The following is a 21879-nucleotide window of genomic DNA, read 5'->3' on the forward strand; positions in this document are numbered from 1 at the left end:
TCACAGGACCACACGGAAAGTGAAGTCGCTCAGTTGTGTCTGACTCTTTGCAACTCCATGGACTGTAGTCTACCACGCTTCTCTGTCCATGGGATTTTCCAAGCAAGAGTACTGGAGAGGGTTGCCATTGCCTTCTCCAGGGGATCTTCCTGACCCAGGGATCAAACCCAGGTCTCCTGCATTGCAGGCAGACGCTTTACCCTCTGAGCCACCAGGGAAGCCTCTCACAGGAACACACCTAACATACTGCCAAAGAAAGCTTTGCCTCAAGGTTTTCCTGACCACACGCCCGTTAGAATTTTAGTTTTTACTATAAAGCCCACCACATTCTAATTTTTTAATCAAAATAAGATGACCAGAATCATAAAACTTAGCATTTACAGCATTAAACCTAGAAAATATATAGTTAACAGAACATTAAAGCCAAGAGTATCTGACAGCAAGAGAAAGGTTGAGACTTCTTATGAAGTATGTTTCACTGACAATTACTCCATAACAACTGTGCACTCAGAAGAATGTGATAATTACTGTGTCTGGCTTGAAAATATGTAAAACTAAAATTTTAATAATTCATACTTCATATATGGACAGTTTCTGATAATATATGTATCAGAAGAGATTTAATGTAAAAAAAAAAAAAGCCCATCACAAAAATAAAGCCATTCAGTGACATGAAATCTGAATGCCTCAGTAACACACAGCCAGTGTTCAGTCTATCCTCAGGGCTGAATGAAGCCCTGCCCATCCACTGCAAATTTCCCTGGAGTTACTACACTCACAAGGAACCAGCTACGCTATCAGGATCCAAACATCTTCTGCCTCCTTGTCTACCCTTCAATTCACAGATCAACCCTTTGATGACACATGTGGATACTTTTTAAAACACATATTAACCTACTGTGATAAACACTTTTACGTAATAATTTTATATCATCCTCACACACTCTGTGAAGGAGGAATTGATTCCTCCCATTTTATGAATGAAGACACAAAGCCTCCAAGGAAGAATTCCTCGCGGTCACCAAGTACGAAGTCTCAGTCTGGATTTCAACCCCCATCTCTTAACCCAAGTCTAAGGCTCTTTGCACCAAGCAAAGCTGCCTCAAAGCTACTTGATTTCAACAGCAAGGCTCCCAGTAAGCACCCGCCCTGCCATTTATACACAGCTGTGTCCTGTACAAAAAGTCTGTGTGCATAAGTAGCTCTGAAGCTGAGAGGTCACTTCAGCCCACTGTCCCTTCAGTATACTCACCTGCAATAAAAGGGAGAAAAATCACACCAGTCCGGCCCACTTTCCAAGTTGCTCCAAGAGCAAAATGAGATGCAGGAAGTATACAAAAGTTGCTTAAAAGTACGGACCTCAGCATCAACTGTCTGTAGGTAAATTCACACGCGCAACTTACTCACTCACTGCCCAGCCTTCATCAGGCTGCCCCATCACTCTCAACTTCTGTTTCTTCCTCTGCAACATGAGAATAACAACCAGGAAGCCGACCTCCCAAGGTTGTTCTGAGAATTAAATAATTTAGATGAAGTTCTTCATAAGGTACATGGAACCCGGCACTTGTAACAACTGTTACTGACAAATATATCTAAAAGCACTTGGAAAAGAAGACAACTTCTTAATAAGTATAGGATTATTCTTATTATCTATTCCAAGATGACAAGATAACAGGCCTACCTGACCTTACCCTGAATTTTGCTTTTTTTTTTATTTATTTTTTGCAAAATTATTCTAAAAATATCAAGTGTTTTTGAATCCTGGAGACTCAAGCAGAGGACAACAGATGAACTCTCAGACGAAGCCTCTCTGTGTTAGAATTCCTGCAGGAAGAGACAACAAATTCAAAGTGTTAAATTTTAATGAAGGGTCTTTTACAAAGGTGCAGGCAGGGCGCAAAGAACCTCCCTGTGATGGTGAGGCACACGGACTGCACAGGCTGGAAGCTTTGATCCTCCTCTGCCTGAATAAAGGAGGAGATGGTGGTGTCACCAGACCTGAAGAGCTGGGGCCACCCCGCAAGGGTGCGGAGAAAAGGGGGCCACAGCCAATAAAGGCTGGCCTCTTCTCGCCTGGTGCATTCTGATGGCCAAACCCGAATGGAAACCGAAAGCCAGGAAGCTCAGGATGCAATCCAGAGAAGGCAAGCCTCTTTGAGTTGGCACAGGATAGAGAATGGATTAGCAAAAGGAGAGAAGCAGCACACAGTCCTGAGGACTAATCCTAAAACACACCATCAAGTACAGAGTGGTCCCAAGAGCACAAGGGCCAGTCCTAGCCTGTTACTGAAGCAAGACAGTGAAAGTCACTCACTCCTTGCGACTCCTTGTGTCCAACTCCTTGCGACCCCATGGACTATACAGTCCATGGAGTTCTCCAGGCCAGGATGCTGGAGTGGGTAGCATTTCCCTTCTTCAGGAGATCTTCCCAACCCAGGGATCAAACCCACGTCTCCCACATTGCAGGCGAATTCTTTACCAGCTGAGCCACCAGGGAAGCCCAAGAATACTGGAGTGGGTAGTCTATCCCTTCTCCAGGGGATCTGCCTCACCCAGCAATGAAACCAGGGTCTCCTGCATTGCAAGTGGATTCTTTACCAGCTGAGCCACCAAGGAAGCAGGACAGCCTACTCCCAAATCCCAGCTCTGGCCACTTATTCATTGTTACTTTTCTCTGCTACAGCCCCCTCATCTGTAACACTGGGATAATAGCAATACTGATCCTCTAAGGGTGCTGTGAGAATTAAGCGAGTTACTTTTGAAGATATTCAGGACAATGCAGGGTATTCAGCACTGGGTGAATTTTAGTTACTACTATTATATTACTATCATCCCTTGAGTCTGGGGTGGGATTATGGTACTTGGGAGGTTTACATCATACATCAGTGAACCCTTCAGGCACCAAGAAAAGCACAGGGTCATGATGTTTATTTGCCACATACACCAACAAAACACGCTCACTGTACTGTGACGGAGGTGGGCTTAACAAGAACACACACAAAGCGAAGTGAAAATGTCAGTCGCTCAGTCCTGTCTGACTCTCTGCGACCCCATGGACTGTAGCCCACCCGGTTCCTCTGTCCATGGGATTCTCCAGACAAGAGTACTGGAGTGGGTTGCCTGTTCCTTCTCCAGGGGATCTCCCTGACCCAGGGATGAAGCCCAGATGTCCTACATGGCAGGCAGATTCTTTACCCTCTGAGCCACCAGGGAAGCCCTGTAATACACAACCTACTGTCAATTCATCATCACAACCTGTCCTGGGGAACAGCCTCATCTTGTGGATTTCCTTCAGTCCTCGTCAGTCCTTCCTTCAGTCCGACTGAAGACAGAAGAGTCAGTGTCCCCAAAGCCTACGCCTCTCCACATGTCCCCTGAGGAAGGCGTCCAAAACAGGAACATGTATCAACACACATCCCTGTCCATATTTCCTTTGGAAGCAGCGAACACGACATTTCCCCAGTGGGCTTCCACTTGCTCGTTTCCTTCTCTTCAGACCAAAATTGCTTCATTTTAATCTCTGCTGCTGGGGTCAAGGTTCCCGTCAACAAGCCGAACGGAAGCTGCAGCCGGCAAACAGCCGCGGAGCCACCGAGTCCCGGAAGTCAGCCCGACGTCGCCGGCGTCTGCCGTGCAGACTCTGAAGGGCCAGCTGCGCGGCGCGGCGCTCAACCCACAGGACCCCCTGCGGCCTCTGAGGACAGTGGGGCGTGTCTGGAGCCGGGGGACGCTTGTTCGAGTAACAAGAGAGAAAAAGAGAGAAGAAGGCCCAAGTCTAAGGTGAGGCCTGGGTTCCCTTGGAATCCAAAAAGGCTAATGGGGCTTCCCAGCACCTGCCATTGAGAAAGGCAAGTGGACTTGGAAGGAGGAGTTGGCCTTGGAAGCACTTTATCGTGGAGGGCCATCCACCCCCTCCTAGGAAGGTGAGCAGGCTCTCGAAAGTTTCCCAGACCCTCTTACAAGATTGTGGGTGGGGGAGGGGTCTTCTAAACCCCCCACGGTAGAGTTAGGGCTGCTGGTTATCTGGAAGCTGGTGAGTCACTGAGCAGAAAAGAAGCCAGGAAAGGGAGGGCCGGGGGATGCCTTTGTCCCACCATCTGTAGTAACAAGGAGCGTGCCCAGCTGTATGTGACGTGGCTTAAGCTGTCTGGCTAGCCCAGGGAACCGCCTACTAACAGCTCTAGCTAGCTAACTGGGGGAGCCCAGTGAAAAGTGAAATGTGAGGCCCTGGCCAGGAGCAGGAAAAAACCCTCTCCACAGGCCCAGCCTGACTCAGGGTGAGCCCCGAGGCACTGTAACCTTCCTGCCAGGCTGAGATTGGTACTTACCAGGGAAGGGCAAGAGGCCCACTGAGTGCCTCCAGAACATTCTGGAATATATCCCCCCCTGTTTCACCCCAAGACACAGCAGGGTACACACCACTCCAAGCCTCCCACACCCGAGTCCCCCACACAGGCCACACATGCAGCACGTGTGCTAGGAGAAAGATGGAGACAGGGAGGCCAGGCAGGCCCGAGGCATGAAGCAGTGGGGAAGAGGCCTCCAGAAGAAGCAGGGAGGCAGCAAGCAGCAGGTCTGTGCAGGGGCCAAGGTGCTAAGCCCCCTGACACACGCTCCACTAGCCTGACTTCATTTCCAAAACATAAAGATAAAATGATTAAGAATTTCAAAATGGCACCCTCTCGGGCCTTACGCTCCAATGGTGGGGCTATTTAGTACAACTGCCCTGGTCACACGTTCGTGAAGCAGGCCCGCCCTGCTGGGCAAGAGGAAGCCAGCAGCAACAGGCTGCAAGGTGGGTGCCCCCCATGGGGACTGGGAGCTGGGAAGGAAGAGGTTAAGGTTCAGGAGATCTCTCACAGTACAGGGCTTTACCAGGGGGAGATTGCCTTGAAGAGTTTTCAGATGCAAAGGGTGAGCCCTGAAAGAACCAGCTTGTGATACTCACCCTCCGAGGCATTTGAGAGCTGGGCAGAGCCGAGATGGGGCCACCCAACGGATAGGGGACACGACCTTGCCGCCTTCAATATGAAACTGTTCACAGAGTAGAGCAGCAACTTCAAACACCACATTGAAGACGGCCAGTTCTCCACCAGCAGTTATGCGAGAGAACCAGCGCTCAACACTCAGGCGCCAGAGGCAACAGCAAGGGGAAGGGGCTCGCGAGAGGGCAGACTATATAGTCCCAGTTTCCAGAATTTGCAGGGTTCGGAGGCAAAAGAGAAAGTGGGGAAGCCCTGAAATGAGGTGATTGAGGTTTTAAAAAGAACAGGAAAAAACTGAAGAACAGGAATGAGACTACGTTCATGTCCAAAAGAAACTGAAATATTAAGAGACTCAGCCCAAACTGTCATTAAGGATGTCGGCTTTGCAGCAGGAAAGAGTAGCCTGACTGACACAGTCTGATATTGGAAAAGTAACGTCATTGTGTGTTTACATCTGACAAGTTGAAACTGTTCGATCAAAACGATTATGCACAACCTCAGTGACTGCTCCAAGAAATGGAAAAGAGATTTTGCCCTTACTTCTAAAAGGATTTAAGTACAAATGACTTATAATATTAGTTTCAAGTGTACAACACAGTGATTCAATATCTTTATACATCATGAACAATATAAAGATACTACAATATCACCAATTATTTTCCCTGGGCTGTGCATTACCTCGCCATGACTTGTTTATAACTGAAAGTCTGTATCTCTTAATCCCCTCTACCTATTCCATTCACCCCTTCCCCTTGCAACCACTAGTTCGTTCACTGTATCTATGAGTCTGGTTGTTTTATTTTTTTCATTTTAGTTGTTTCCTTTTTTTTTCAATGTGGATCATTCTTCTCAAAGTCTTTATTGAATTTGTTACAATATTGCTTCTGTTTTATGTTCTGGTATTGTGGCCACAGGGCATGTGGGAATCTTAGTTCCCTGACCAGGGATTGAACCTGCGCCCTCTACATCAGAAGCTCGAGTCTTAACCACTGGATGGCCAGGTAAGACCCTGTTTCTGTTTTGTTTCATTTATTCACTTTGCTTTTTAGATTCCACCTCTAAGTGAAAACATACAGTATTTGTCTTTAACAGACTCACAGATACTGGGGATCAAAAATGCAGTTTCCCTAAGTACAAATCACTGTTCCTTTCCTTGCATCTTTAGGCCACGTACCCACCATGTGACTTCCAGCCAAAAATAGATGACCTGTGTCTACTAGAATATGAAGGCTTAGGCAATTTGCAAATGACTTCCTGTTATTATCAATTTTTGCAACAATTTCAGAAAGTTTCTAATTATTTGGTTAAATTATTTCTAGGGCAAGCTGTGCCCTCATTCAGAGTGTGATTTAATTAGATGTTGTCATAGTAGGCTCAGTGAGAAATGCAAATTGCAGGTAGACTAACTTGCAGGTAGATTAGCTCATGGGGGGTTATCTGTCTAAATTACATCAAGGTTACACCTTGGCAAGAGCAGGCTACTTAGACTGCTTGAGAGATCAGTTCAATGAAGTAAACCGTGAATAAACTGTAAATGTACCAGCTGTGATCAACTGACTGGGGAACAAGTAGTTTTCATATCTCGTAAACAAAGTGAAGGCCATGACTTGGACTTCTGATTTAGGGGAAAAAAATACAAATCCTTGAATCTCATTTGAAACCCATGTGGTCCTTCTCAAAACCACTTTTAAACTAAAACTTCAATCAGAAGGTCAATCTTTGGGAAGCCTATAGCCAGGGCAGATTACACACCACAGGTCAGACTCTGCCTGCTTCCTACTTTCGTAAATAACTTTTTGTTGGAACAGTGGCACCCGTTTATGTATTGTTTACAGCTGATTTCACACTGCAACGGCAGAGTTGAACAGTTAAAAAAAAAAACCAGCAGGCCCTTTGACCCGCTGTTGTTTTAGGATAGATTCCTAATTCCAGTCAATGAGATGTCTGAAGCAATCAGGTAAAGTGGAGGAAAGGAGGAGATGCTTCAGAGAAAATTCTAATGAAGAGACAAAAATCTCTTCTTTCTCTAGCACCGTCATCACAATATGTTCTGGGGAAACTCTGCTGCCTTCGTGTCACTAGTCTGAGGAAGCAGCCAACCCAGGAAAGGGGCAGAAAAGCAGAACTGGCTCTGCAGTACAACCTCTGAAGCCCACCCTAGCTTTGGATTTTTTGTTATTAAAAGAAAATAAATGTTCTTGCTGTTGAGGCCAATTTGATTTATTCCCAGTAACTGACAAAATCCAATTAAAACTGCAGTAGAATATGGAGCCAGTATGAATGCAGTTTTAGTAGGGTTAAGGATAAGTAGAGTTTTGGAGAAATTACTTCCCCCCAAGTAAAAACTGAGTAGCCAAACTCTGTTTTCCTAAAATAAACTTCTCTCCCACTGTGACACAATGAACTACTATCCAGCAGAGGATGAGTAATTTGAACATTTCATTCAAAAACAATTTGGGGGTGTTCTTGTATTACAACAGAAACAAAAGTATTTTCAAAACACAAAGACACTTTTTGTCATTAGCTATTTTAACACGGCAAACACACATAATGCTATGTTTGCTGAGTTTTGAATAAATGGCAAAGCATTTTCTTACACTCCAGGCCTCAATGCTAAAGAAACCCCAAGCTAGTAACACTTTTACAGAGAAGGCAATGGCAACCCACTCCAGTATTCTTGCCTGGAAAATCCCATGGACAGAGGACCCTGGTAGGCTGCACTCCATGGGGTCGAGAAGAGTCAGACACGACTGAGCGACTTCACTTTCACTCATTGGAGAAGGAAATGGCAACCCACTCCAGTGTTCTTGCCTAGAGAATCCCAGGGACCGCAGAGCCTGGTGGGCTGCCGTCTATGGGGTTGCACAGAGTCAGACACGACTGAATCGACTTAGCAGCAGCAGCAGCAGCAGCACTTTTGAGACTAAGGAAGAGACAGAGAAGTTGCCAGCATGTGGCTAAGAAACGGTGGCATCCACAAGGTCAAACTCTAAACATCTTAGAACCAAAGAATCCCAGTCATGGAGGGACCAGAGGAAGGAACCCTCTCCAATCGCTTCTTCAGCCATAACAGACTGTCCCATTTCCTGTACTCAGATGCCTCCCTTCAAAGGGGTTCACTCCATCCCAAGGCTAAACACACCACGTGTTCAGACACCGAAGTTCACCACAGCTGAACTCCATAACTTTGGAAATGTCTCTCTCTTTAAACATCCTCACAAGGCTCAGATAAAGTCTTCTCCCACCCTCTCATTTTCCAACGACAATTCACCATCATTTTAGTTACAGACAGAGGTTCAGTTGGGAAATTCACTACATGACGTCTGTGTTCAACCACTTCACTGAACAAGCCCAATCCATGGAATCATCAAGCAACTTAATCTTTCTCTGTCCCTTAAAATGTGCTCCATAGGACAGTACTGCCCTTGACAAAAATGAAAGTTGGCCCTATGAATTCTCTGGTTTCTTCTGGGTCATTACATTGAGAAACTGAAACATATACATTATGTATGTAAAATAGATAACGAGTGGGAAGTTGTATAACACAGAGCTCAACCCGGTGCTCTGTGACAGCCTAGAGGGGTGGGATGGGGTGGGGGGAGGGGACATGTGGATACGTACGGCTGATTCATGTTGCTGGATGGCAGAAACCAACACACCATTGTAAAGCAATTATCCTCCAATTAAAAGTAATTTTTTTTTTAAAGTCCAAACACTTGACTTGAGAAAAGGCAGTTCCAATTTGGTAATTCAAGTACTCAGTCCCATAACATGATCAAAACTCGGTCTTGATATAAAGTCGAAGCATCCTAAATACTTTGTCGCCAACGAGAAGCAAGCAAGGCAATGCTGTCAGCTGCTTCTTTTCTTTTCCAGCCTAACCTTCCACCTCCCTCTACAACTTTGCTATTGGTGGTTTTCAACTCCTCCAGAGTTAAAGTGAGGAAAGAACAGACCAGGAAAGTTCCAGCCTGAAATACTATCATGAGCAGATATTACCACTATGCAAGGGCAGCTGGCAAATACATGTGTTAGGTCTCTAGATGGTCTACTTAGAGCCCCTAAGGGTCCCCTTAGACTTCAGAAAACAGACTAAGCACAACTTATACCTCTCCAAAGGTTTTAGATAGACTTGTTCTCCTTATAGGATCAAATCAGCAGTTCTCGTCACCACCAACATACTCCCAGAAAGCCATGTCTGATATTCAATCCCTACCCTTTTATTATGCCCTCTATGTGAGTCAGGTCATTAGGAGTCATAGTTCCTCCACTTCACACCCATTAGGATGTCTACTACAAAAACAAAAAGAAAACAAAAAATAACAAGTGCTGGCGAGGATGTGGAAAAATTAAAATCCATGTGCACTGTTATTCGGAAGTACAAAATGAAGTTATTATGGCAGAGTAGGATGCTTCCTTGAATAATTAAAAACAGAACTGCCATGTGATCCAGGAATTCCACTTCCACTAAACCCCAGAGAGTCAAACGCAATTTCCCAAACACATATTTATACATCCACGTTCATAGCAGTATGATTCACAATAGCCAAAAGGTGGATACAACCCAAGTGTCCATCAACAGATACATGGATTTTAAAATGTGGTATATACAGCCAAGGAAGTATTAATTAACCTAGACAAGGAAGGAAATTCTGACACGTGCCACAACATAGCGGAACCTTAAGAACATTACACAAAATAAAATAAGCCAGTCACAAAAAGACAAGTACCGTATGATTCTACTTGCATGAGGTACTTAGAAAAGAAATTCATAGAAATAGAAGGATGGTTTCCAGGGACTGAGCGGAGGGAAGGAGGAGGATGTATTGTTTAAAGGGTACAGAGCTTCAACTTGGGAAGATGAGAAAGTTCCGGAGATGGATGGTGGCGATGCTCTACAACCACATGAAAGTATTTATTACCAACTGTACACCTAGACGGAAAAGGCAATGACCTTCAAGAATGCTGAACCCCACCCCAGTACTCTCGCCTGGAAAATCCCATGGACAGAAGAGCCTGGTGGGCTGCAGTCCATGGAGTCACTAAGAGTCGGACATGACTGAGCAACTTCACTTTGACTTTTCACTTTCATGCATTGGAGAAGGAAATGGCAACCCACTCCAGTGTTCTTGCCTGGAGAATCCCAGGGACGGCGGAGCCTGGTGGGCTGCCATCTATGGGGTCACAGAGAGTCGGACACGACTGAAGTGCCTTAGCAGTAGCAGTACCCCTAGAAAGACTAGGACGGTAAATTTCATATTATGTATATTTTGCCACAATTAAAATTTTAAAATAAAAAGTTTTGATTCCTTCTGTTACCATCTTCTTTGTAAATATAATTTATATTCCAGTCTCAGCTAAAACCCCCATGTTAACATCTTACCATATAGTCACCAACCACAGAGTACATTCTGATTTCATAAATATTAAAATGTGAAAAAGTGACTTCTCTTAGAATCAGCAAGATGTGATATTCAGGATTTCAGGCACATCAACCACAGCTCCAGAAGTATTACTAAACCTTGGTGGCCAGTATACTGCTGAACCCATCACCTCAGGATTGTTCTAGCAAAGTAAAAGACATTTTTCCTTGAAAGCATTTTCCGAGCTCCAATTCTCACCAGGCTGATTTAGAAAATTAACTTGTCTCTCTGGTACCACTTCTGAATTAAAATTTATGTTCCAAGTCTCTTTGACCCACACCCACTCACTCTGTCACACCAAAGAGAGGATTTTTATGCTCTAGCACTATTTTCACACTTGAAATTCAAAATAGCATCATCTAACATTTCCAATTACAGAAAACTTACCACAAGCAAAACCAAGAATAATCACATGCTTGCCCTGAAACACTGGAGCTGATTCAAAATCACCTGGTCTCATTATTTTCACCCTTGTCCTCAAATGAAATAGGAGGCACCAACACAACTCAAGGAAATCCTTGAGGGGAAAATTGTAAATCACTTATATTATGACAAGGAAAGATTTACAGGTGTAATAGAAAAGCATAAATTTAGCAAGTGCAAGATTAAAACATAGTATTCCGAAGTGCACTTAGCATTAAATTCTGAGTTCAACTGCATACAAGTACGTAGAAATTGTTGACTCTAAAGAGATTCAATGAGTTAGCAATAACAGCCAGAATACCAGTTTTACATCATACCCACAGCAGGAAAATAGTAATCAATATACATTACCAATCATGCATGGTCCACAGTCCTTCACGGGGGAGAGTGTAATGGGAAATTAAGAATATGCAGAGTACAGCTTAGCAGTTAAGAAAGCCAAGCTCATTTTGTGAAACTCCCTGGATTCAAATTTCAGCTCTGCCACTTATCAGCTCCAAAACCTTTAATGAGATTCTAAATCCTTCTGTCTCTTCATCTGTAAAATGGAAATAAAAATGACACTTCATTAATAGCGAGGATGGGAAAAGTCAAGAAAATAATGCAGCTAAAATACTAAGCACGTTGCCAAGTGTATAGAAACGTCTCAGTATTTTTTATGTAACAGAGGAAAATATAAAGTTTTCAACAGCAGACATTTAGAAAAAATTTAGAATTGATTTAGCTAGAACTTTTTAACTGGAAGATAATTGCTTTACGATGTTGTGTTAGTTTCTGCTGCATGACAACAGTGCAGCTGTAAGCACACACATAGCCCTCCTCCTCGAGCCGCCCTCCCACACCCCCACTCCCACCTCTAGGTCATCATAGAGCACCAGGCTGAGCTGGTTCCACTAGCTGGCTGCTTTCCACATGGTAGTGTGTATACATCAATGCTACCCTCTCAATTCATCCCATCCTCTCCTTCCCCCACTGCGTCCACAAGTTCATCCTCTGCATCTCTACTCTTGCCCTGCCAATAGGTTCATCAGGACCATTTTTATCTAGGATTTTTGATTCAGATTTGTTATCAACACTGCTGGAGTAATCTCCAATTAACAGTGAAAGCCACTCAGTCGTGTCAGACTCTTCGCGACCCCATGGACTATACAGTCCATGGAATTCTCCAGGCCAGAATACTGGAGTGGGTAGCCTTTCCCTTCTCCAGGGGATCTTCCTGATCCCAGGGATCGAACCCAGGTCCCCCACGTTGCGGGCGGATTCTTTACCAGCTGAGCCACAAGGGAAGCCCAAGAATACTGGAATGGGTAGCCTGTCCATTCTCCAGCAGACCTTCCTAACCCAGGAATCGAACTGGGGTCTCCTGCATTGCAGGCGGATTCTTTACCAACTGAGCTATCAGGGAAGCCCTCCCCAATTAACAGGCAGATAGGTAATCCACAGCCGTGGTTCACCAACTTCAGTGATCAGAATTACTGGGACAGTGTGTTAAAACCCAGGTTGCCGGGTCTGCTCCCAGAATCTCTTGATTTGGTAGGTGTGGAGTACGCCTGAAAATGTGCATTTCTAACAAGTTCCCAGGTGATCCTGATGCTGCTGGTTTGGTAACCACACTTGGAGAACCACTGGTCTACACTCTGCTAACCCCCACGACTACCACCATCTCCCTTTTCAGCTTTACCTTTAATACTCCTTCTGACCTCAAGGACTAACCTGAGTGCCTCATTCTAAAGACAGGCTGCCAATCTGTTCTGATGGCTGATATGTCATCCAAACAGAACTACTCAAAAAGTTCAGCCACCTTCAAGGCTTCACCATATCTGAGTCCTGAGCCCAAGGACCATTAGGACTGATCCCACCAAATCCTAGGCTTCCCTTGTAGTTCAGAATTTGCCTGCAGTGCAGGAGACTCGGGTCCAATTCCTGTGTCTGGAAGATCCCGAGAAGGAAATGGCTGCCCACTCCAGTGTTCTTGACTGGAGAATTCCATGGACAGAGGAGCCTGGCGGGCTATAGTCCATGGGGTCTCAAGAGTCAGACACGACTTAGTGACTAAACCACCACCACCAAATCCTATGCAAGTGTCCCTTAAAGCTGTAGAGAATCTTCACATGCCTGGGAACCAAGAAGGCAGAGCCCATATGTAACTTCCTTCTGCCCGGGTCTCTGGTACCTTCCACCTCCAGAGTCTACACCATCTGCACACCTGCACTGAGTTAGCCGGCAGATGAACAAGACCTGATTTTCTAGCGTCTTACTAAACTGCTCCCAGGTGTTTTCATTTACAGTCACAACAGCACAGTTCACATGCACACACAGATGCAACAAATAACACCAGTAAGTGATGCGTGGCTGGCGGAACGACCCTAAGGGTGATGTTCATCAATGACACCTCTGAAACAGGATTGCCACCTGCTCCTCTCGGTCTCTTCCATCTATCACTGCCTTTATACTTTGAGTTATCTTTAAATATATTCTGTAATAATACTGAGTTCAGGACAGCAGCCCATTTTAACTTTTTATCCATTCCAAACTCAGCATAAGCACATTTTTTTAACGCAGGAAACATTTTAGTTGCCTAACCCAAGCAGTTTTTTTTCAATAGAAAATCCTATTGGAAACTCCCAATTTGATTTCTATCAGTGCCTGCACTATAAACCCTTCCAACCACCAAGGTCAAAAGACACCCGCACCCTAGAACCAAACTGGCTTCAGCTGTCTCTGATACTGATTAACTAGCTCACACTGATGCCAGTACGCCTGAGCCCACCTCCTGCCTCTTTTGCTCAAACTGAACCTTGAGAAATTTGAAATCCATCTGAATCTGTCTTGTGTTTCCCACCTGCCAGTGGATTCCATATCTAGTGTTCTCCAATGCTCTTGTTAAAACGTGGACCCTTCCCTTCAGAAAGCACTCCAATAATTCCAAGACTAGGCTGGATCACTGTAAACAGGCATAAAACCAAAGCTACACAAATTCCCCTCAGGTAATCAGTTTCATAAAAAAAAAAAAAATAGCAGACTGAAATTACCCCCACCCTTCTATCCTGCCAGTGTTAAAAGTCTTTGTTTTTTTTTTAATTTCATTTTATTTTTAAACTTTACATAATTGTATTAGTTTTGCCAAATATCAAAATGAATCCACCACAGGTATACATGTGTTCCCCATCCTGAACCCTCCTCCCTCCTCCCTCCCCATACCATCCCTCTGGGTCATCCCAGTAAGAAAAGTATTATTTCTAAGGGCTTCCCTGGTGCCTCCATGGTAAAGAACCTGCCTGCCCATGCGAGACCCAGCTCTAATCTTTGGGTCAGAAAGATCCCCTGGAGAAGGAAATGGAACCCACTCCAGTATTCTTGACTGGGAAATCCCCTGGATAGAGGAGCCTGGTGGGCTACAGTCCAGAGAGTCACAGAGATAGACAGGACTGAGCGACGAAACAACAAAAATATCATTTCTAAAGGAATACATCAATAATTTTATAATATAAGCAGATATTAAATCTGGATACATTCAAATCCATAATCTAAGAACCTGTCATTGTCCCCTTGCCACTGAATTTCAGACCTGTTTATTTTTATAATAACCATTCAACAGATACTGTCCAAAGTTGATAAATCAATACACAGAAATACACAAGTTAGAGTTACAGTGGTAACCAGCAAAAGAACAAAACTGAAACCTATTCAAAGGGGTCACTTACAGGGAATTTCATTTAAAAAACGGTAATAGGTCAGGAAAAAGGTTTTGCTTTATATTTTACATCTTTCTGCAACACTCATGGTTATTATCATATGCATATATTATCTCCATAATTGTAAGAAATATAAAATAAGTAAATAACACCCTCATTTACAAGTGACTAGTGAAATGATCTAAGTTGACGCATGCATGTTGGTCTGCAACCACAAGAGCTTCCTGGATAAACTCTGAAACTGGTCCTCAGGACACAGAGGGTAGAAAGAAACCAAAGAAAGAGATGGATCACTCCAGATAGGTGGGGGGGCAGGTTTGATAAGAAAAGGAATTTACTTACGAGGCTTGTTTTAGGTGGCTGCCAGTCCAGTAGATCTTCATAGCCTCCTGCCAGAATCTCAGGTTTCCACAAAGGCCTCCGTGGGGTTCAGGCACGAATGCAGTTCAGAGTCTTAACAACACACTGCTCTCTCTGGGCTGCAAACTTGAAAGTGGCTCCCAAGATGGAAACCCTGGGCAGAGTGTATATTTCACGGAAGAGGGAGGGGCAAGGAGCCTCCTATTTCCAGGGTCAACAGATGGTTGTGGTTAAACCCTCTCAGTGGCCTCCTCCAACAGCCTCATGCAGATATGAAAAGGGATAAATAAAGCATGATAGGTATATAATGATATATAAAGGAACTTTGGAATGCCGCTAATTTTTTTTTTTTTTAAATGGTTGCAATAGGCAAACAGTGTAGCCTGATCAGGGGCTTCCCTGGTAGCTCAACTGGTAAAGAATCTGCCAGCAATGCAGGGGACCCCAGTTTGATTCCTGGGTTGGGAAGACCCCCTGGAAAAGCGCATGGCAACCCACTCCAGTATTCTTACCTGGTGAATCCCATGGAGAGAAGAGCCTGGTGGGCTACCGTCCATGGACCCGAAGAGTCAGACACGACTGAGTGACTAAGCACAGCACAGCATAGCCTGATCAGACTAAAGTAAAAATTACACACATGCATGCACAGAGAAAGAGACTTATATAAGCATAGAGAAACATGGGTAACACATCAAGCTATTAGATTTAAAAATATGGAGAAAGTCTTATTTTCCATGCTTTTGTAATTTTTGAGCTTCACATGGTGAGCATATATTACCTTTGCAACTTGAAAGATAAGGTTCTTTGTTAAAGGTGTATTTTATTAACTTATTTATGGCTGCACTGGATCTTCTCTTCTGCATGCAGGCTTTTTCTAGCTGCAGGAAGCGGGGGCTATTTTCTAGTTGTGGGGCACAGGCTTCTCATTGCAGCGGTTTCTCTTCTTGCAGAGAGCAGGCCCTAGAGCACAGGCTCAGTAGTCGTGGCACTGGGGTTTTGATGTTCTGCAGCTTGTGGGATCTTCCCTGATCAGGGATTGAACCCAAGTCTCCTGCGTTGGCAGGAGGATTCTTTACCACTGAGCCACCAGGGAACCCCAAGATAAGATTGTTTAAAATAACATGCATACATGTGTGCTTTTTGAGACCTAGAAAATATAAAGCAGTGGGCTTAAATTGTATTTGTAAATTCATGGACCCTTGCAGAGAAAGAATCTTAATGCCTTGTTCAGAATCACCCTGCTGAAAAGTGTCAGAACCAGGTTTAGACAACAGGCATCCTGGAACAGGAGAAAGACCAGTGCATTAAACTTTCCAAGTTTTTCTAACAAATTAACCTGTAACTATTGTGCCTTCTCTGATTCCTTTATCAAATACTGTCTTTATTCGAGCTACTATAACAAAATGCCATAGACTGTGTAGCCTAAACAACCAGCATTTACAGTTTAGCTTCGAACAACACTCATACAGGTTTAAACTGTATGAGACCACATTTTTGTGGATTTTTTACCAATAAATATCTTGGAAAAACTTGTAGAGATTTGTGACAACTTGAAAAACTTGCTAAGCCATGAAGTTGAGAAATATAAAAAAACTATGTCATGAAAGCATAAAATATATGTAGGTATACATATAACACACAAAATATGTTCACTGACTGTGTTATTTTTAAGGCTTCTGGTCAACAGTAGGCTATTAATGGTTAAGTTTGGGAAAGTCAAAAGTTATACATAGATTTTTGACTGTGCGGGTGATCAGTGCCTTTAACTCCCAAGTTGTTCAAGGGTCAGCTGTATTCCTTCTAGCTTTGGAGGCTGTGAAGTCTGAGATCAGGGTGCCATCATACAGGAATCTGATGAAGACCTTCCTTCAGGTCTGCAGATGGCAGGCTGCCTTCCTGCTGGATCCCCCCGTGGGGTGGGCGGGAGGTGGGCAGGCAGACAGAGCCCTGGGCTCTTCCTCTTCTTATAAAGGACACCAGGTGGTGCTCGTGGTAAAGAACCCGCCTGCCAACGCAGCAGATGTAAGCGATGTGGGTTGGATCCCTGGGTGGTGAAGATCCCCTGCAGCAGGAAATGGTAACTCACTCCAGCATTCTTGCCTGGAGAACCCCATGGACAGACGAGCCTGGCAGGCTACAGTGCATAGGATTGCAAAGAACTGGACACTAAGACTTAGCACGCACACAATCCCACCATGGGACACCACTTTCATGACTTCATAAAAATCCAATTACCTCCCAAAGATCCCACCTCTAAATATTGCATCGGGGCTTGGGGCTTCAACACGTGAATTTGAGGCAGACACCAAACATTCGGTTCATAGTCAATATGTTCTAACAGAAACAATAGGCAGGACCAGGCACCATCCATTTTCAGTTCAGTTCAGTTCAGTCACTCAGTCGTGTCCGACTCTTTGCAACCCCATGGATTGCAGCACGCTAGGCTTCCCTGTCCATCACCAACTCCTGGAGTTTGCCCAAACTCATGTCCATCGAGTCGGTGATGCCATCCAACCATCTCATCCTCTGTGGTCCCCTTCTCCTCCTGCCTTCAATCTTTCCCAGCATCAGGGTCTTTTCAAATGAGTCAGTTCTTCACATCAGGTGACCAAAGTATTGGAGTTTCAGCTTCAACATCAGTCCTTCCAATGAACATTCAGGACTGATTTCCTTTAGGAAACCATCCACTTTACTGATGAATAAACCAACATCCAAAGAGAACAGAGATTCCCCGCCAAGCCATGCAGCTGTCAATCAACAGAACCCACAACCCCAGAGGTCAGTTCACCTTTGGTTGAATCTTGCTCAACTACTATAGTGTAAAAGTAAATTTCCTTTAAAAACAGAATACTGGGGCTTCCCTGCCAGTCTAATGGTTAAGGTTCTCTGCAGGGGGCGTGGGTTCAATTCCCTGGTCAGGGAACTTACAAGATCTTGCATGCTGTGCTGTGTCACCAAAAAAAAAAAAAAATCAGAATATTACCCTTCTCCTGTAACATTATCCTTTCCTCAAAAAAAAAAAAAACTTTTAATGAACCTTGAAGGAGAGCTTTCCACACAGCCACTGGTAATTAAAAAGGAATACTTCTTTATAGTTTATAAGCAAGAGCAGGAGAAGGCTTATTAAGCCTTGATTTGCTCACAAATGAGCTCATTGTAACAGTGCTGTATCACTAGCCATGTCGAAACCAGCAATCTGTCATCCAAGGCAGTCTGATTAAATAGTAAATCTGACAAAGGCCCCATCACACTCAGAGCCCACCGCATTGCCTTACAAGCAGCCTTCAAAGGCTATCTGACCCCACAGGGTCCTGAAGAAAACAGAAGTGGCTCCTACAGTGTAGCCACCTTCCTCACAAGAGCCAGCGATGCAGACGAATTGGTCCATGTTGAAGATGGGGGACCCACTCTGCAGGAAAAGTCCATCCCCACATACGCCACCCACTCTCTCCTGTTTCATCTTCCCTCCCTGTTCGGGGGCTGTTATGCTGAACCAGAACCTTCTTGCAGGTCAGCCTTCTTGGCCTTCTCATTTCCTCCTCTTGATTTAGGTTGGTGAAATATAGTGATGAGACTGGGGAAGGGGCGACACTGAAAGCCAACAAGGGCCTTGAATCCAAATCACACGCTGTGACCCAGCTTTAAGAGAAACGTCCTGTTGGAGATTTGGGAATCCACTGTGAGAAAATGTCTCATCCACTCCCTGTGTGTACCAAATATCCATACAAGAGGTGACAGACCATCTTTGCCCCCATGGGACTTTGCTGTCCTTTGCTGTAATTGTCTCCCTTAGGAACTCATTGAGAGAAAGAACTAGCTGCTGGGCAGGACCAGGAAATTCCTAAATTCTTAGCCGTAGTCCTATCATAGTACCACAGAAACCCACCATATAATTTCCAGCATCAAATATTAATTTGTCATTTTTAATCATTATCTGGTTAGCTCTTATAATAGACCCCCTAAAGTAGGTATTAGTATCCCCCCCATTTTATGGATGGGGAAACTGAGGCACAAGAACCTGAGTATATGACCAAGTTCAGCAGCTAACAAATGCTGAAAGTGGATTCAACACCAAATCTGACTGAACAAGTACAGGAAGCCACCTGCAAGCTCCAGCCAGACACATCCCTGCATCCCCTCAGCCTGTTTATCAGTGCTCACACTGCCTTACGTTCCTTACACACTCCATATCACTGAGCTCTCTCCTGTCAAAATGGGCACTGATTTCCCTAGAATGAATGCAGCCTCTTCATGACATGCCACCAGTGGCCACTAAGTCAGTCCACAACTCGTAACAGACCTGTAATAGCCACCCAAGGAAAGGAGGGGAAAAAGCAGAGATTCTAAGGAACACAGCAACGTTCTAAAACCAGGACTTGTTAAGCACCTCCTCTGTGGTAGGCCTGTATGTATGCCAGCTCTCATTTGGGTGGTTTGCAGCAAAATTCTTAAAGCTCTGGTGGATATAACAGGGATCCGGGGGTAGAGGAGCCATGAGAAGGGCTGGCTGCGCCTCAGATAAGACGACTTTTGAAAGAAATAATGCAAAACCACAGCCAGAAAGCTCAGACACGAGAGCCAGGCCTCCTGATTCAGAGCTGGAGGACAGCTCTACGCGAGTCCTCTAGGAACTCATTGAATGGTTGAGAGTAATTTCAGCTGATGTTAATGACGGAGAATGGCAGGAGGGAATGTGCATTTTGAGGAGAGCCCCCAGAAGAGAGACACATTCTGGTGGGGATGAGTCAGCCAGTTTCTCTCCCTTCCCAACAGCTATACCAACTGCTCAAGGGTCTACTCTAGCGCCTTCTTATCGTCACAAGACCAAGTTTTTCTGAAACCTCCATTATCTGAACGTATCCAGTGAACTGACACATCTTCCTCCATTTGTTGTTGTTGTGTCAGTCGCGTCCAACTCTTTGCGACCCCACTGACGGTAGCCTGCCCGGCTCCTCTGTCCAAGGGATTTCACAGGCAAACATACTGGAGTGGGTTGCCATTTCCTTCTCCAGGGGATCTACCAGGCACAGGGATCGATCTCTGGTCTCCTGCATGGGCAGGCAGATTCTTTACCACTGAGCCAACTGGAAAGTCCATCTTCTTCCCTTGCATTCATACAAATCTGTTCACTAGCTTGCTGCTGAGTATATATATGTCTGTCCACCTTGCTCTGACTTGCCTGCTGTGCTGAGAGTCTCTAAATTACTATAGGTTCTTATCACTGATATCCAGAAATTCAGCTCTGACTTATCCTTTGTCTTCTTTCCAGAAGGTTTTTGAGGGTCAGGATCATATGCTGTGCTTTTCTTAGGTGTTACTCATAGCATCTCGGAGAAGGCAATGGCACCCCACTCCACTACTCTTGCCTGGAAAATCCCATGGACGGAGTAGCCTGGTAGGCTGCAGTCCATGGGGTCGCTAAGAGTCGGACAGGACTGAGCGACTTCACTTTCACTTTTCACTTTCATGCATTGAAGGAAATGGCAACCCACTCCAGTGTTCTTGCCTGGAGAACCCCAGGGACGGGGGAGCCTGGTGGGCTGCCGTCTATGGGATCGCACAGAGTCGGACACGACTAAAGTGACTTAGCAGCAGCAGCAGCATAGCATCTAGCAGAATGAGGGACTTGCAGTCCATAAATGGTCATATGTATGTGCTGCTAGACATAGATGGTTAATAAGAGAGGGAAAGGATGCTCTGAAATGTTTTTCTGAGGTGTCCAGAATTTAGGCTTACCACACTGGATGGATGCACACCGATTCCCCTGTCCTTAATCCCTGGAATTAAATTCAGCATTGTCTCAGGCAATGAAGATTTACACTCTAGCTCACACTCTTTCTGAGAGTCATTTTGTCTCAAATTATGTGTTTTGTGTTTTGTTTCTTGTCAGTATTCCCAGAAACTATTAACATTTTAAGAAGCTTGGTAAATGCAATGAGACAAAGACCATCCTGGGAGGATATAGCCCTATCAAGGGCCCCTCTTGGCAAGGATAAATAGAATCCAACATTTTCTTTGCCTCTATTCTGTTTGTGCTGTGCTTAGTCACTCAGTTGTGTCGGACTCTTTGTGACCCCATGGACTGTAGCCTGCCAAGCTCCTCTGTCCATGTGGATTCTCCACACAAGAATATTGGGGTGGGTTGCCATTTCCTTCTCCAGGGGATCTTCTCTACCTAGGAATAGAACCCAGGTCTCCCACATTGCAGGTGGATTCTTTACCATCTGAGCCACCAGGGAAGCCCCTATTCTGTTTAGCTATCAGATATTCATCCCCTTTGTTACAGAGGTCTAACAACCTATTTGGGCTTCCCTGGTAGCTCAGTGGTAAAGAACCTGCCTACTAATGTCACTCAGTTGTGTCCGACTGTTTGCAACCCCATGGACTGTAGCCCACCAGTCTCCTCCGACCATAGGATTCTCCAGGCAAGAATACTGGAGTAGGTTGTAGGCTTACATTAAAGCATTCTACTTAAAATGGGAAGCAGGCTTCATTTTTACCACTTTTCAGATTTGGTGCAATATAAGGCTGTGAGTTTGTCTGTTCTCAGGGAAATTTGCAAGAACTCTACACTGTAGGGAGGAACCCCACGCTGAGGTCTCCCAGAATACACACCATCTGGGATTGCTTTAGCCCCCTCCTCTCAAACAGCATCCCAGGAATGTCCCTCCATCCAAGAAAAAAATAAGCCCCTTTACATTGTTTTCCTTTGCATAGAATACATAACCGAAAGGCAAGCTGGAAGGAAAAAATTTGGATTTGTTAATCACATACAAAATGACAACAGACCCAAACTCAACAAATTAATAATGCTAATGGTAAAGAAAGATGACATCTATTGTACGTTCAACATGTAGCAGGCTCCATGATAGATGTTCTGGGTAAATAACGAGATCCTGAAGAGTCTCTGCTTGTTTTTTTTTTTGTTTTGTCTTGGTTTGTAGTGGGGGAGGGCGGTGCTTATCTGATTTTTCTCCTATAACTGCCCTCATC

General features: G+C 44.7%; 2 long non-coding RNA genes across 29 annotated transcripts in view; one reads left to right on the forward strand and one right to left on the reverse strand.

Annotated features, from left to right (window-relative positions):
* Positions 1–20339, reverse strand: part of LOC147346300 (uncharacterized) — a 452766-nt gene extending 432427 nt beyond the window's left edge. For 6 of the 27 annotated variants that reach the window (XR_015153529.1, XR_015153532.1, XR_015153536.1 and 3 more), the window contains exons 1-2: positions 14869–15163; positions 11183–11369 (exon numbers count right to left, since the gene is read on the reverse strand). This is a non-coding gene — a long non-coding RNA (uncharacterized LOC147346300). Of the gene's footprint in view, positions 1–1693; positions 1825–2905; positions 3731–11182; positions 11370–12946; positions 13074–14868 lie in introns of those variants that run through there. The other 21 variants (XR_015153535.1, XR_015153537.1, XR_015153515.1 and 18 more) reach the window with 18 other exon arrangements.
* The window catches only part of LOC147346302 (uncharacterized), a 42061-nt gene continuing 23756 nt past the window's right edge, over positions 3575–21879 (forward strand). For both annotated transcript variants that reach the window (XR_015153540.1, XR_015153539.1), the window contains exons 1-2: positions 3575–3923; positions 5900–5986. This is a non-coding gene — a long non-coding RNA (uncharacterized LOC147346302). The remainder of the gene's footprint in view (positions 3924–5899; positions 5987–21879) is intronic.

Source organism: Bos grunniens, chromosome 24 (genome assembly GCF_055505025.1).
Source record: "Bos grunniens cultivar Pamir isolate PY7600 chromosome 24, Bosgru_T2T1.0, whole genome shotgun sequence".
Lineage (NCBI taxonomy): Eukaryota > Metazoa > Chordata > Mammalia > Artiodactyla > Bovidae > Bos > Bos grunniens.